Here is a 15,324-nt window from a genome sequence, read left to right on the forward strand (position 1 = left end):
TACACGTGTTTCTATGCCCCCAAACTAGAAGCATGCTTTGTCCTCAAAGCATTTAAATAAAGAGGGTAGAAAAATACCATGGAAATGCGTGAAATTCTAAAACATCTGCAAAACAAGGTTAGAACATACTAATATAGGAAATAAAAAAAAACTGACGCAACTCTATAAGAGTTCCACCCATTATGGGGTTAAGTGAATTAAATTGCTTGGGACATAAGCGCACAATAACAAAACTAAAACCTTACCTTATCTCCCGCTTTTAAGCATCCTCCTCCTCATTAAAGAGATGAGGTTCCTTCAAGATCTTGCCGGTCCATTATAACTTGCCAAGCTTGCCGCCATTTATCATCTACTAATGCTAACATGTTAAGTGTTATTATGTATCCGATGGGATGTACGGGCGACCAAATGAGGTCGCACCGCCATCCCGCCAAGTCATTATTCATGAATGAGCGAAGCACCCATTGGTGGGTTTCATGACTTCAACCCTTTTCCAATCTGTGAATTGTGCACAGAATACAGGTAAACAACTACGCATGATGCGGCTTACCAACACAGGCATAAGAAGATACTTAAGCCTCATGGTTTGGGCTCTCTTAAGACTAGCGACTAAAACTCGGGGAATGTCATATCGGCGACGTCCCTCAGCTAAAGAGAGGAAAATGTCACCAGCACTACTGTTTGCATAAATGAACTGCCATTCCCCCAAAATATTCATCAGGATGAATAACATGGTGGTGCCTACGTTTAGGGAAAGGCTACCAAGGGCAATGCTATATCGCCCCTGGTCCATTACTCAAAATACCCCTCCCCCATAATACTCATGGAAATATGTATAATCATAAAGATATGCATTATCGGTCATATATGCCCATGTGTGAACAGGATCAGGTATTGGTAATCCTGAAACTAAAGCGACCACATGTTTATTGAATTTATGTGTCGCGGTCATCGACTACGACGACCGAGAATTCTTGTTCTCCATCCCGATTACAATAGAATTTAACGCGTGGTCGGAGAAATAAGCAAGAAGTGTGGTGAATATGAATCGCCATCACTTACCGGTAGATGGCGCCATCCTAATGCAGTAGGATCGTGGTCGGAACCAATGTCCATAGGTCTCGGTTCCCAACACGTCTTCGAAAAGACTGTTTAGGTATGACTATAGGAGATGTCATCTCAACGACTCCTTGAACAGTTTCAAAAATCCTAGAATGACCCTCAAAAATTGGAATTTCCGTGTTCACGGATGGCGGCGGGTGTGGTGTGCTTTGGGCTGGTCGTGCTCGTGGGTTTTAGGATTACAGAGTTGGGGCGGTCGTTTCGAGGAGGCGTGGGTCGCTCCGAAGTTTTAGAATTACAGAGTTTGGGCGCGGTAGCGCTCAAGGAGGGCGAAGTCGACTCGACTAAACTTTGTGAAAGTGTATGCGGCGCAGCGCTCATATAAATCTTTGAAAACAGGAGTTTAGAGGAAAACGAAGGAAAAACTTGGAGTGAAAGGTGAGGGATGATGGTGGGGTGTAGTGTGGTTTGTTAGTGTAGAATGAAGGGGGTTTAAATAGGTTCTGTGCTTCCAAAACGAATCGGCAAGTTGCCAAATTGTTTAAAGGCAATTTCCGGAAATAGAAAGATTCCAAACCCGAAAACGGAAACAAACCATCTTCTTGATTTTCTAAAAATCCTGGTATGCCGATATCGGCCAAATTCTCAACCTTTCCTCCAAGACAAATTTACAGCAGATGATCATATAACGAATTATATTAAAACTTAAATTTAAAACCACACAACATAAAACAAACACCTTAATATTTAAATTTAAGAACTGAATTAAAATCCAACTAATAAAACAAAATTATGAAATAACAGCGAACACAAACTGACGGTGAACACCTAGTTATGTGATGAAGATGGACCCTGAGATGGAGATTGGCTTGAACCATCTGTCCTTCGGCGACGACGCTCATGCCTGTCGGACTCGGCTGAAACAGAGTCCTCCACGGGTGGCATGCGTCATAGCATCTCTATTCGGAACAAGCACTGTGCTTCCATCTCATCCCGAAAGTAATCGCGATCTTCGGGGCTGGTTGATCTTTGGTGGATAGTCTCCATGTTAGACAGGATATCGTCCTGAACCCCTTCGGGCATTTCAAGTCTCGTCTGAAGGTTCGTTTGCTTCTTTCGAACTACAATCTGTCTATCTCGGATATTTTCACAAATACCATAAACGCAACGCAAGGCAGTTTGCAACACTTGCATGCGTTCTAAATTAGAACTACAATTATCTAATGCATCGTCATCCAGACATGTCATATCCTCCCTTTCATCCTCCAACTCAACCATTTTTTCTTCAGACAACGGCCAAGTCTCTTGGATGCAATCCGTATAGATACTTGCATTAGAATGCAATTTGATCTTAATAGGAGCAGATCTTGCGACAGCTCTCTAAAGGAGAGCATGATCTTAGTGATCAATACGGGAAGAGGCTCCAAGCTTTTCCCCCTCCTCGAATCACATTAAACATTAAATCGAGGATGCAGAAATTATACTTATTTGTTTGCAAAATCCGAGAACGTCGCGGAGACATTGCGGGCCGATATCATCGACTTTGTCTTTCCCAGGGGCGTTCCTACCAATCCACCGAGCTATAGCCGGTTGATTGGTTCGTGGTGGATCGGGCGGACGCGATGAGATGTCGGATTGTATTCACCCTCCACGACAAGTATCCTTCATCAAAGCGGGAACTTCAAGATATCGATTCCTGAATTGTCATTACCAGTTGCTTTCAAAGCGTAATTCCTAACATTCACCAACAACCGTCTCGTTACTTCCTCCTCGTTCCTCGCTACCTTTATGAAAATCCAATCCCCTCCAATTCTCGCTTCTTATAAAATTGTTCTACCAAATCATAGTGATAGAACTCCTCACCGAAAGTACCATAGTCCATTCCAATGCCTCCTAATCATCTCCGTCGTAAAATGGTGCGAAAAGTGTCGGGAAGCAAACGCGTGCTGGCAAAATTCTTCGTCGTAAGCGCCATTGAAGTTTTCGAGACAACTAATGGTTTTGTAGACTGTGGGGGAGGCGAGTTTGAAGAAAAACTACTAAAAACAACGGTGGTGGCGGTAGTTACTCGAATTGGTGGCTGTTTTTCGGAGTTGGGGTGGTGGTGGTAATGGTTTAGAGAAGATTTTAGTTGGATTTGATTATCTTGGTGTGGGTGTAGTTAAGTTTTCTTCTCTCTCTCCATTTTTTTTTAATTTGGTGTTCAAGGTTTGATTTAAACTTGGTAACCGGCGAGATTGAAAAGGAAAGAACTGTGCGTTTTTGGGAAGGAAGGAGACGCACAGTCGTGCGTGTGGTTTGGGCCCAAGCCCAATTTGAATTCCGAAATTTTCTGATTTTTCGTGCAATTTCAAATTCAATTTGCCGCTTCGTTACTAGCCCGATTTTGGCGAATGAGTTATGGAAATGATCAGTAGAGAATTTCCAATCCAATTATCCATAAAACACTCAATTCCAACCATAGGTGACGTATAAGAGGGTAGAAAAATGCCTCGAAGTGCGTGTGTGACGTAAGTTATGCGAACGAAGGAAATCTAAGTTTAGATTACGTCAACCTAATTGAACTACAAGTAATGGGCCTAAGCAACAAAAATGGAAAGTTCGAGCAATCTAGATGGAAAGACCGATTGCCCACCCCCAAACAAATTTTTAATCACAAAATTTGTTCTAACGCGGGTCGTTTAAAGTCAGATTCCCAAGACTTGTTGGATTGCTATTTCTATGATTAAGAATTTTTTATTATTATTTTTTAGTTTATTATAAGAAAAACGAAAAACAATAAATACATAATTCACCCCATAGAGGAACATGACTCCAAAACCGAGAAAACATGCAAAAGTGGAAAACGTGAATTATATTAACCATGGACTTAGGTTCCGGTACTTACAGCCACACACTCCATAGGGAGGGCCGGTTACCTGAATGGTGCACTTACCACTATATGGAAGTGAAAGGAAGTACACCAATGACAAAGGTCAATCCTCATAGACAGGGTCCTGTAAAAGGACTTCCTCTACATCAGGGGGCAGAAGTTCGTGAAAATGTTTTAACCGTTGACCATTAACTTGAAAGGTACTGTTGTCATTGGGATTTACCAAGGTGATTGCCCCGTAAGGGTGACTTCAAGAAACTTAAAAGGACCGGCACCAACGGGCTTTTAGTTTCCCGGGAAAATATGTAGGCGGGAGTTGTAAAGCAAGACCTTTTGACCGACCACAAACTCTTTGGCGCAAGATTTGCTTATCATGAACACGTTTCATGTTAGCTTTATAATCCTTCGGCGAGATCGTAAGAATCGCTATGGATTTCTTCAAGCTCATTCAATTGCAATTTGTGTTTGACACCTGCCTCATCAATATTAAAGTTAAGGCTTTTTATAGCCCATAGAGCACGGTGCTCTAATTCAACGGGCAAATGACATGGTTTCCCAAATACAAGTCTAAAGGGAGACATACCTATAGGAGTTTTGAAAGCAGTTCTATCGCCCATAAGGCATCCGATAGACGCTCGATTCTTCCTTTCCTATCAGGGTTTACAGTTGTTTCTAAAATCTTTTTGATTTCCCTATTAGAAACTTCTACTTGTCCGCTAGTTTGTGGATGATAAGGAGTTGCTACTTTTTGTGTAACTCCATACTTTTTCACTAGGGATGCAACAACTCTGTTGCAAAAATGTGTTCCACCATCACTAATGATGGCTTTAGGAATGCCAAACCGACAGAAAATATATTCTTTAATAAAAAATACAACGGTCTTATGGTCATTGCTACGACAAGCTAGGGCCTCTATCCATTTAGACACGTAGTCCACGGCAACTAGAATATAAATGAAACCGTGGGAAACAGGGAAGGAACCCATGAAATCAATGCCCCAAACGTCAAAAATTTCTACTATCAAGATTGGATTTAATGGCATCATATTACGTTTCGTGATTCGCCCAAGTTGTTGGCAACGAATACATGTCTTGCAATGCACTTGGGCATCCTTAAAAAGGGTAGGCCAATAAAATCCACATTGAAGAACTTTAGCGGCTGTTTTCATCCCACTAAAATGGCCACCACACTCTTTGTCATGGCAGAATGATAGGACTTCATTATATTCCCACTGGGGAATACAACGACGAATAATCTGATCCGCACAATACTTAAAAAGGTATGGCTCATCCCAGTAGTATAACTTAACTCTGGCCAAAAACTTCTTACGTTCATTTCTTGACCAATTATAAGGCATAACATCGGCCGCTAAATAATTTACAATGTCAGCATACCATGGTGCTGAAAAAATCGCATACGATGCTCATCGGGAAAAGAGTCCGTATGGACTTAATCACTCGATCGCCGCTTTTGTGAGTCTAGATAAGTGGTCGGCAACTACGTTTTGACCCTCTTTTGTCCTTTATTTCTAATGTGAACTCTTGCAGGAGAAGGATCCATCGGATTAATCTCGCTTAACATCCTTCTTTGCGGTGAAGGTACTTAACACTACAAATGAAGGGGTCTTTAGCAACAAGACCCTTTTGCAACGAAAAATTGTTGCTACAAGTCACGATTCGCGGCGCCTTTTGGGGCTGCAAAAATTTGGCGTGCTATCAATTTTTCTTGTAGAGGGATTTATGTACAAGAACGCCTCTTGCGTTGTAAATGGTTGTAATTATATTTTCTAAAAAAACAGAAAATACAATTTAAAACGCGGCTGTCGCTGCTAAAGCTTAATGGATCATTTGCGATGCTGTTTTCGTTGTAACAATTTTTTAGGAATGTACACGTTAATCTGGTATAACCTCTGTTGCGATGCAAGTGGCGTTGTTGGTGGGCCTAGTTTAAATTGGCACTCGAACTAAAACTAAAAATTGAAATACCAAAATTAAAAACTCGAAGTCTCGAACTAAAAACCAAAAAATTGAAATACCAAAACTGAAAAACCCGAAAAAACTTTCTTTATTTTCTCTAACCCTTACTTCAACCAAAGACTCCCAAAATGGTAACGAATCAAAAGTCCAAAACACTCCTCGGTCCTCACATCTATTGACATAAAAACTAACGATCTCTCTTTCACCCTCTCTCTCCTTTGATTTTGATAACCCAAGCTTTGATTTTTTTCAGGTTCGCTCGTTACTCGGGCATAATTGACTTTGGTTCTTTTTTGGGTTTATTTTACTGTGTTGATTTGAAGTGGAAATTAGTTATGGATAAAAAAAATTGGAATCTTTAATTTTGTAGGTTGGGTGCTATTTTCATTAGTATTCTTTTGCATTTCGGGAAATGAATTAGAGTTTTGGTTTTGGCGTTGGGCTACTTTTGGTTGTTCTCTTATATTGTTTGCCATCTAATTCAGCTAGTATGGTTGGATAAAGGGGAAATTCTTTCTTTAAGAAAAAGGTAGATCAGGTGGGTGCTTTAATACTTACCTTTTGGTAAGGAAAGGAGGCTCTAGAATAGCGAAAGTAATAAAGGGAAATGGAGAGGAGCAGCTTGGCTAGAGGGAAACAGGACAACACCCATTTCCTTTATGCAAAGTTAACATAAAGATTTCAGGTAAGCATTTCCAAAACTAATTTCAAGGTTGTACCCATGTTACTTGTGAAGAGATAAGTGTCTTTATAGCATGAGCAAGGATATCCACTATTAGTATCATACACATGATCGACATGGTACTTACATGTGTATATATAGGATGATATAATTCCAGCTACTTTAATATTTCCTTGCTCTAATTGTCTCCTGTACATCACCTTGTGATTGTACACAAGTTTCTCATATAGCTAGTTGTGATTGTTGTTAAGTGTACGTGTTTTGGATGGACTAGAACTTTGTTGAGTTCCCTCATTGCATCTTATCTCTTGGTCCCAGAACATTGGTTGAGGAGGATAAGGAGTTTTTAGAGAAGAAAAAGAAGTTGCAGGAATCTTGATCTGAGCAGGTAGTTTGTTTATTCTTTACTATTTATGACACTATAACTCATACCTTTAGAAGCACTTTGCTAGATGTATATGATTGCTCTATAAAACTGAAGGTGTTGATCCGCTACTTTAGAAATACTTGCCTTTGTTTTGGAAAGTAAGTAAAATTGCGTAGGCGTTCACTCTAAATCAACCTCTTGTCGTTCCATTCTCAAGGTGTGTTATTATGTCTTTTAGCTTCTACTTTTGTTTGCGAAAGCAGGAGATTTTCTCGCGGTATCGTTGGCCTCAATGCGGAAAATGAGATAATTCATACACTTGCATTCCTAGGAGTTCTTATGATCTGGTCATGTGTGTGATACAAGTGACTTCATTTCACTTGTATTCAAAGACAAAACCTTTACCTTCAAAGGAGTCCGCAAGAAGAGCAAAAGCGCTTGCTTTGTGAAGGATTACATCCACTTTTTAAGAACCTACTAGAAGGTAGCGAAGTTGGATGCTCTTGTCTTCTCGAGCGATTGAAAGATTTCAGGTGAGTTAGAAATTAGTTTCTTTGGATTTGGAGTCCCAAGATATGTATTGTTGTATTTTTGAATAGTCGTGGTAATTGTCAAGAAGCTTTTGTTCACGCGTTATCCAGTTTTGATATTCCTATTGATCTTATGAATGATGTGCACTAGGCCAAAGCGCATAATTTTGGAAGCGGAAGGTGTTCGCTAGGTGAAAACATTTGCAAGTAATCTTCTCAACTGTTTCATATATACTTTTTATCATGAAAAGTGTTTGATGGATTCTCGAAGTTTCATTCCTCTTCCTATTCTTGCTTCCTTTTAGCTACTATTTCCAAGCAGGTTTTTTATTTTATGGTGTCAAACTATCAAAGGAACTTAGATAAGCGACCGAGCCAAGATTTTGGTATTACAGGTTCATCTAGTCAATGGGTTGACGTCATGAAGAGGAAAAGAGTCGTTCATGAAGAAATAATGAATCCGTGGTGCATAAACGATCTAGTGAACAAGCAGATAAGGTAAATATATGTTATATCCAAATCATGCTAATTATTTATTTATTTTTCATTATTAATTGCTTTATCATTATCTAATGTTGTCGGTTTACCTAGAAGTTGTCTAAACTGCAGAAAAAAATATTGACTCGAACATTAGCATGTTATTTGCATGCAAGTTATAATTTTCTAGTTTTTCATTTAGAAGATTAACATCCGATCAAGTTACTATTTTTCTTTAGGATGCCGGGGAGGAGGATGAAAAAGTAAACACAGCTTCGAGGAGAAAAGGAAAAAGGTCTTTTACATCATCCTATCTTTTGTTTAAGTCCAACCTGGTTTTAAATTCTTTTCTCAATATTCTCTCCATTCCCTGCTCATATTTCTGTTGCCAATTATTGAATTATTTCTGTTTGAATGTTGAGGCTAATGATGTTGAAGTGAATGTAACATACTTGGGTTCTGATTCACTATTATTGTTGTTTTACTTCAATGCTGGAAGGTCGGGGATACAAAAGAAAGGCAGAAAGCTTCAAGGACGAGGAATTCTACATAAGCTCGGTCCCAACAAATCAAGTAGGTTCCAATCCTTTTATTCTCTGGTTAGAACTTCTGCAGGTGTAGTTGTGTAGAGTGTAGAATTTGGCAATGAATATCTTCTAAATACTTAAAACAACCAAAGTTGAAGAAGAAAATTTCATAGGTTTAGACGGAAATTAATCAAAATAATAGAGGTTGTATTTTCTTTAGATCTGCCTTTTTAGGGACACTTTAGCTGCAGAGCTTTTATGAATGAAATATTTACATAATCACTCAGTCTCACAATGAATATGACTTGTCCAGCATTACCAGAAGGGAGTGGCCTTCTTATATTCCTACTTGTTTCGCTATATTTTTTTTAAATGTTCGTTTCAAAAAGAAAAAAGGACGGAATTTCCTTTTTTTAAAGGCAGGAGCTACAGTTTCAGCCACAGCCAGAGAGTTTGTAATATCATGTACTCACAAAAACCTCTCTACTAACTAGGTTTAACTATCTGCCGGTATCTGCTACAAAGTGAATCAGGGTGTCCAGTGGCTCAGACCTTGGGTAGTTGAACCCACTCTGGGTTTGGTATTCTTTGTTTTTAAGTATGTAAAGAAAAATGTGCGAGACTTTAAAGGAGAATGTGTTCTTATCCTTTGTGAACTAGAAAAAGCGTGAGTACAGGATAATTTTTCCTGTGTAATTAAATGAGAAAATATCTAGTAGTAAATGCCACTATGGGTTGGTATTCTTTGTTCTCAAGTCTGTAAAGAAAAATGTGCAAGACTTAACAAGAGAATGTGTTCTTATCCTGTGAACTAGAAAAAGTGTGAGTACAGAAGAATTTGGCCTGTGTAAATAAATGAGCAAATATCTAGGTAGTAATCCTCTCCCCCCACTGACACCTCCCCACACACACACACCACCTTAGTTTCTCTTTTTTGCTTAATGGTGAGATATTAGCTTAATTGCATTTTGATATTGTTTTCAGCATCTTGAGGTAGGACTCTCGGTAAGAGGTAACGAAGGATTTGGATCAAGCAGGTAAAACATTTAATGCAACTTCCTTTAGGTTCAAACCCACTATCACCATAGTAATTCATAGTCTTAAAACTTGAGTGGAAAGTTCACTTTTGTGCTTAAAATGGGAAAATATAACTTCTTTTGATCTTGTGTAAACATCTAATTGATTGTTATAGGTTGGATGCTGCTGTTCTTGATCTAGTTGCAGATGATAGCATTGGTTTGCAAAAGCAGAAATCTGACTATCATTGGGATAAGGTACTCCTATTCCCAAAGAACGCTTATTTTTATCGATTATTTTTCTCGGGGATTCCGTGAACATAACTTGAATTATTATTTTGTCAACGTAAACGTAAGAGGTACATTAAATTAAACAACAATGACCGTGGATTCGCCGGTGGAAAGGTATGGTTTTATATCCCCGATCTTAGTCTTAAACATGCTTTGTTCTTATGTTAGGATATGAAATTTAAGTAAATATGAGTATCCAGTGTCAAGGGTAGCAATGTTTTTGACTGAATTAGTATCTCTGAAGGCCTATTGTGTGTGTTGAGTATCTGTTTGGTTGTGATGTACAGTGGAAAATGAAGGCATTTAGGTTATACCTGGGACTTTGGGGTTAAAGTCTCTCTCTTCTGCGGGTCTGCTTTTGGTTTTCAATTACTTTATATGAACACAAACTTCAAGTGAGCTTGCATTAGAAAAATAAGACTATAAAAGATTCCAAAGTTTCACTGTGTGGCCCTACATGTTTGTTGAAAAGATGTTTTACATTTTGTGCAGGTCAAGACAGAGTGGCTCGAAAATTAAATCTACCAAGACTGGAATATATAAGTGGTGGAAAGAACGTTCACACCATAAGGTATCTTTTAGGGGAACAAATTCTGATGGTGGCCATTCGGAAGTTGACAGAGGCTTCTCAGGTATTCTTTGTGATTTAGAAACAATCTTCAATCATGTAAGCTTGACTTCTTTCTTGCTTTCCTTGTTTATATCATGTCTGTTAATTCACATATCATCTTTTCTTAAAGACTCTCTTATAGCATGCTAAAATCAATAGAAACTTTTCAATAATGCTCGGTTTGGTGCCAATGCTTGCCAATGGTTTGTTGCAAAGCATAGGCCCATCTGGTCATACTTAATTAATTGAGAAAACTCTGTAATGACAATTTTGGGCATCTACATTGACCACATAGGGGTGTCATGCAAATCAAAAGATTGCCTTGTGACATTCATTTAATTTACAGTGATTCTTCTATTTTATAGGAGACCGTCAAATGCGAGGTGATAATAGAAACTATAGAAGGGGCCGTTCAGAAGGGGACAGAGGCTTTTCAGGTATTGTTTATGAATTAGAAACAATCTTCATTCATGTAAACTTGATTACTTTCTACATTGATCACATACGGGTGTCATGCAAGTCAGAAGATTGCCTTGTGACATTCATTTAATTTACTGTGACATTCTTCTGTTTTATAGGAAACCGTCAAATGCGAGGTGATAATAGAAACTATAGAGGGGGGGCGTTTTAAGGGGACATAGGCTTTTCAGGTATTGGTTATGAATTAGAAACCGTGTTCATTTCATGTAAACTTGTTTACTTTCTGCCTGAAATTTGTATGAATAATCTTTCTTGCGTGTAATTATCTTTCTCACGTAATCTCTTATATCAAGCTCTTTATTTTATGGTGTCCATTAGCGTCTTTGAAATCAATAGCAACTTTTCAAGAATGTAAGGTTTAAGGCCAATAATTGCCCAAAGTAGTTTTTGGAAACAAATTGTACCCTTTGTCATATTTAATTGAGAAAACTCAGAATGACTTTTTCAAGTGTATAATGACAACATATCGTTGTGATGCACAATCAAAAGATTGCGTTTGTGACCATTCTTCTATTTTATAAGAGACTATCAAATGTGAGGAGATAACAGTAAATTACAAAAGGGGCAAGAAGCACGGTATTCCCAATGCGATGTGCCTTCGAAAATTAGAAATCGATCAAGTTCGCAAGAGAAGACAAAGAACAAACCAAGAAAATCTCATACATGAATAGCAAACCCGGAAAGGGCAAGAAGTTTGGGAAGAATGGGAAAAAATGTAAGTAGGTGAACTGTTCAAAGGTGTGATACAAGTGACTTCATTTGTTTTGGTTTTTTTGTCACTTAAGCAGTGTAGCTTTCAAATAGCACTGATGTTTTATGAGTTTTGAGGTATACTTTGATTGAAAAGTAGTTAAATACCTTCACTTCCATCCCTTCATAGACAATGCATTTCAATCCTCTGATGTTAATGTTGTTTTTAATCTACTTGGCAGATCATTGACTTGCCATTTTCCCTATACTCAACATTTGTAATTGAGGAGCGACATGGTTTCAACAAAGTGCGTATTGTTGTTTTGGTTTTTCTGATGCAGGAGCAGTTAATATTTTTGCTATGCTCCTGCATTATTTTCTGTGTTGATGTTTTCATTGCATTTACATTTATATATAACCACTGGAAGTATCAATTACATTTTATGTAACTTTCTTCTCTCATTTCTCTAAGAGTATCAATTACACTGTGGAGTAAAAAAAGGTGCAGGTATAGGTACGTGCACCAGTACAGGTGTTGTCGGGTGATGAGAAACGGTCATTATATGACAGGTATGGAGGGGCTGGGCTTAAAGGTGATGGCATGGGCACTGGGGTGAGTTCATCATCATTTATCACTTGAAGAAACAGTCTCCAAATATCAAACGCTACTATCAGTTTTGCATTTCCCACTCATAGGGGAGATTTATATTAATTGCAGGATTTCAAAGAACCCCTTTGATCTGTTTGAGTCTTTATTTGAGAACATGGGTGGTATGGGCGTTATGGGTGGAGGAGGACGAGGCACTAGAACAAGAGCAGTGGATGGTGAGGATGAGGTGTACAATCTTGTCTTGAATTTCAAGGAAGCAGTTTTTGGGGTTGAAAAAAAGATTGAGATAACCTTGGAGAGCTATGGCACCTGTAATGGGTCTGGTGCCAAACCTGGGACCAAGGCATCCAAACGTAGTACCTGTGGGGGGCAAGGTCAGGTCATCCAATCAGCAAGGACTCCTCTGGGTGTTTTCCAGCAGGTAATGACGTGCCAATCATGCACAGAGGGACGGGTGAATTTTCCACCCCCTGTAATACTTGTAATGTGGTGAAGAGTGAAAGCTGATTGAAGAGCTCGCCGACCTTAACAAGTCTAAGACAGCAAATGCAAGAAGATAGTTATTAAGGTGCCACTACCTTCTCATTTCTATTATTGACATCCTGACCTCCCCGAGCAAGTGTCGTTCTCTTGTAATGGGGCCCAAAGGTCGCTCGATGCCGTAAGTAGTAGAATCAAGAAGAAGCTCCGAGTGGATGTTGCTCAAATTAGCATGCTATAGACATTAATTGTGGAATTTTAGTTTTGAATAATTCGTCTAAATTTAGTTGAACGTTGTTAAGATTATGTGAGACGATGTTTTTTCACAAAAAATAGTTATGTGAATTCTTTTAAGATCTTTTTATTGAATGATTTAGTAATGAAATTCAATTTGTTATGATTTGTGGTGAATTGTTATAGGTTACCGTGGTTCTATAAAAATTGTTTTGGGCAGGATTATGTAAATGAAAATGTACGTGTATATGCATGAATTGCACCATTTGTAATGCTAAATCGTCCCAAATAAAACGTGTGTTTTTATGGAATTTTTATCATTCGAAAACAATTTTAGTGTAGCTAAAAGATTTAATTCTACCGTAACGTAGACACCTTTTGCCACACTTGGTGTGTCGCTAAATTTATGGACGCCCTGTTGCCACGCCAAATGTACTGCCTAAAAATTCAAACTTTCGCAATAGAAATAGTGTAGCAAAAGGTTGCCTTTGTGACGCCTCTAGTTGTGCGACTAAAGGTATCACTTTTGCAACGCCATCCTAGTTGTTACAAGCTATCTTTTTTGCGGCCAAGCCGCTGCAAATAGTTTGAAATAAATTTGTAATTAATTTAATTTTCATAAATGAAGTAGCAACGAATTAGTGTATTAGCGGCCCATAGGCGCCGCGAACAAACTAGGAACATTTGCCACGCCACTTTTTGGCGTTGCATTTGAAGTTTTGAGACGACTTTTTAGCCACGCTTTGCAACGCCATCCGTGCGCTATGACAGATCTTTGCCACGCTCAAAGGCACCTTTTAGCGATGGGGTATGGGCCGCTAAAAACATGTTTTTGTAGTGTGTGGGGCTGCATGGTCCGTGATAAACTAAAGTTTTAGAACCAACCAAATAAGGACTAAACTTATCTAAAGCATAAATGACAAACTAAGAATTCTTTTTTCGGTAGTTGAATAATTCCGTTGAGCATCGTTTAAGGTTTTACTAGCATAATAAATAACAGTGGACTTATTATCTAGTTTTTTGTCCCAAGATCGCACTAACCGCATAGTCACTAGCATCACACATGAGTTCGAAGGTTTAAACCAATCGGAAGTCTGTATAATTGGTGCAGAGGTTGTAGGGCTTTTAAAGTTTCAAAAGCCGCGGTACAGTTAAAATTAAAATCAAAGATTGCATCTTTCAAAAGCAGATTAGTTAAAGGCCTAGCTATTTTCGAGAAGTCTTTAATAAACCGCCTATAAAAACCTGCATGGCCTAGAAAGGCTCTAATATCACGGATAGTCCGTGGTTTAGGTAGGGTCGCTATCTTATCTAGTTTGGCTTTATCTACTTCGATGCCATCACTAGATACGATGTGACCTAGTACTATGCCCTTTTTCACCATGAAATGACACTTTTCCCAGTTTAAAATGAGGCTCTTTTCTTCACACCGTGTCAAAACCTTAGACAGGTTAGACAAACAAATGCGTGTGAAGGAGTCTCCATAGATAGAAAAATCATCCATGAAAACTTTCATAAAGCTCTACCATGTCACTAAATATATGAAGCATACAACATTTGGAAGGTACTGTGAGCATTACAAAGGCCAAAAAAGGCATTCGTTTATAGGCATAACGTTCCAAAGGGACATGTAAAGGTAGTATTTTCTTGGTCATCAATATCAATAATAATCTGAAAATAGCCCGAGTAGCCATCCAGAAAACAATAAAAGCATGACCAGCTAGGCGCTCGAAAGCATTTGATCTATAAAAGGTAAAGGAAAGTGATCCTTTCGTGTCATAGCATTTAAACGTTTGTAATCAATACAGATCCTCCATTTCATAGGACCTTGTGTGACAACATAGTCACCCTTCCCATTACGTACCATGGTAACTCCCGATTTCTTAGGAACTACATGAATGGGGCTTACCCATTCGCTATCAGAGATTGGGTATATGATACCCGCATCGAGTAATCGTAAAACTTCTTCCCTAACCACCTCTTTCGCGAGAAGTCTTCGCGTTATCCTCCAAATGGATACGATGAGTACAAACATTAGGGTCAATTCCCTTAATGTCGGCTAGGGACCAACCAATCACCGACCGATGTTCCCTAATCACCCGGATTAAACATGTCTCTTCATTCTTAGATAACAGAAAAGATATAATTACCGGATGACTACCATCCGGATCAAGTTGAATATATTTTAACTCCGGGGGAAGAGGTTTAAGACCGGGTGGAAGGAAAATCAATAGATGTTTCGTCGGGGTCCTCATTTTGCATAATGAATACTTGCTTAGGTAGCAAGTCTTCATATCGAAAGTATATGAAGCAAACCGGCGGTCTACAATTGGTGTGGACTCAAGGATGGTGTTGACTTCCTCTAAGTAGGAGTCATTTACAAAATCTGAAGTTCCAAAAGAAAGGAATTTGTACATATT

At 38.7% G+C, this 15,324-nt stretch overlaps 2 long non-coding RNA genes across 2 annotated transcripts; both read left to right on the plus strand.

Annotated features, from left to right (window-relative positions):
- Positions 1-8,461: 8,461 nt before the first annotated feature.
- LOC147504833 (uncharacterized) lies at positions 8,462-9,767 on the plus strand. Its single transcript, XR_015220466.1, has 3 exons — positions 8,462-8,539; positions 9,478-9,530; positions 9,686-9,767. It is a non-coding gene; the product is annotated as an uncharacterized LOC147504833 (long non-coding RNA).
- A 325-nt stretch (positions 9,768-10,092) lies between these two features.
- On the plus strand, positions 10,093-11,037 carry LOC147504834 (uncharacterized). The gene is made up of 3 exons (XR_015220467.1): positions 10,093-10,432; positions 10,776-10,847; positions 10,989-11,037. It is a non-coding gene; the product is annotated as an uncharacterized LOC147504834 (long non-coding RNA).
- Positions 11,038-15,324: the final 4,287 nt, after the last annotated feature.

Source organism: Coptis chinensis, chromosome 4 (genome assembly GCF_015680905.1).
Source record: "Coptis chinensis isolate HL-2020 chromosome 4, ASM1568090v1, whole genome shotgun sequence".
NCBI lineage: Eukaryota > Viridiplantae > Streptophyta > Magnoliopsida > Ranunculales > Ranunculaceae > Coptis > Coptis chinensis.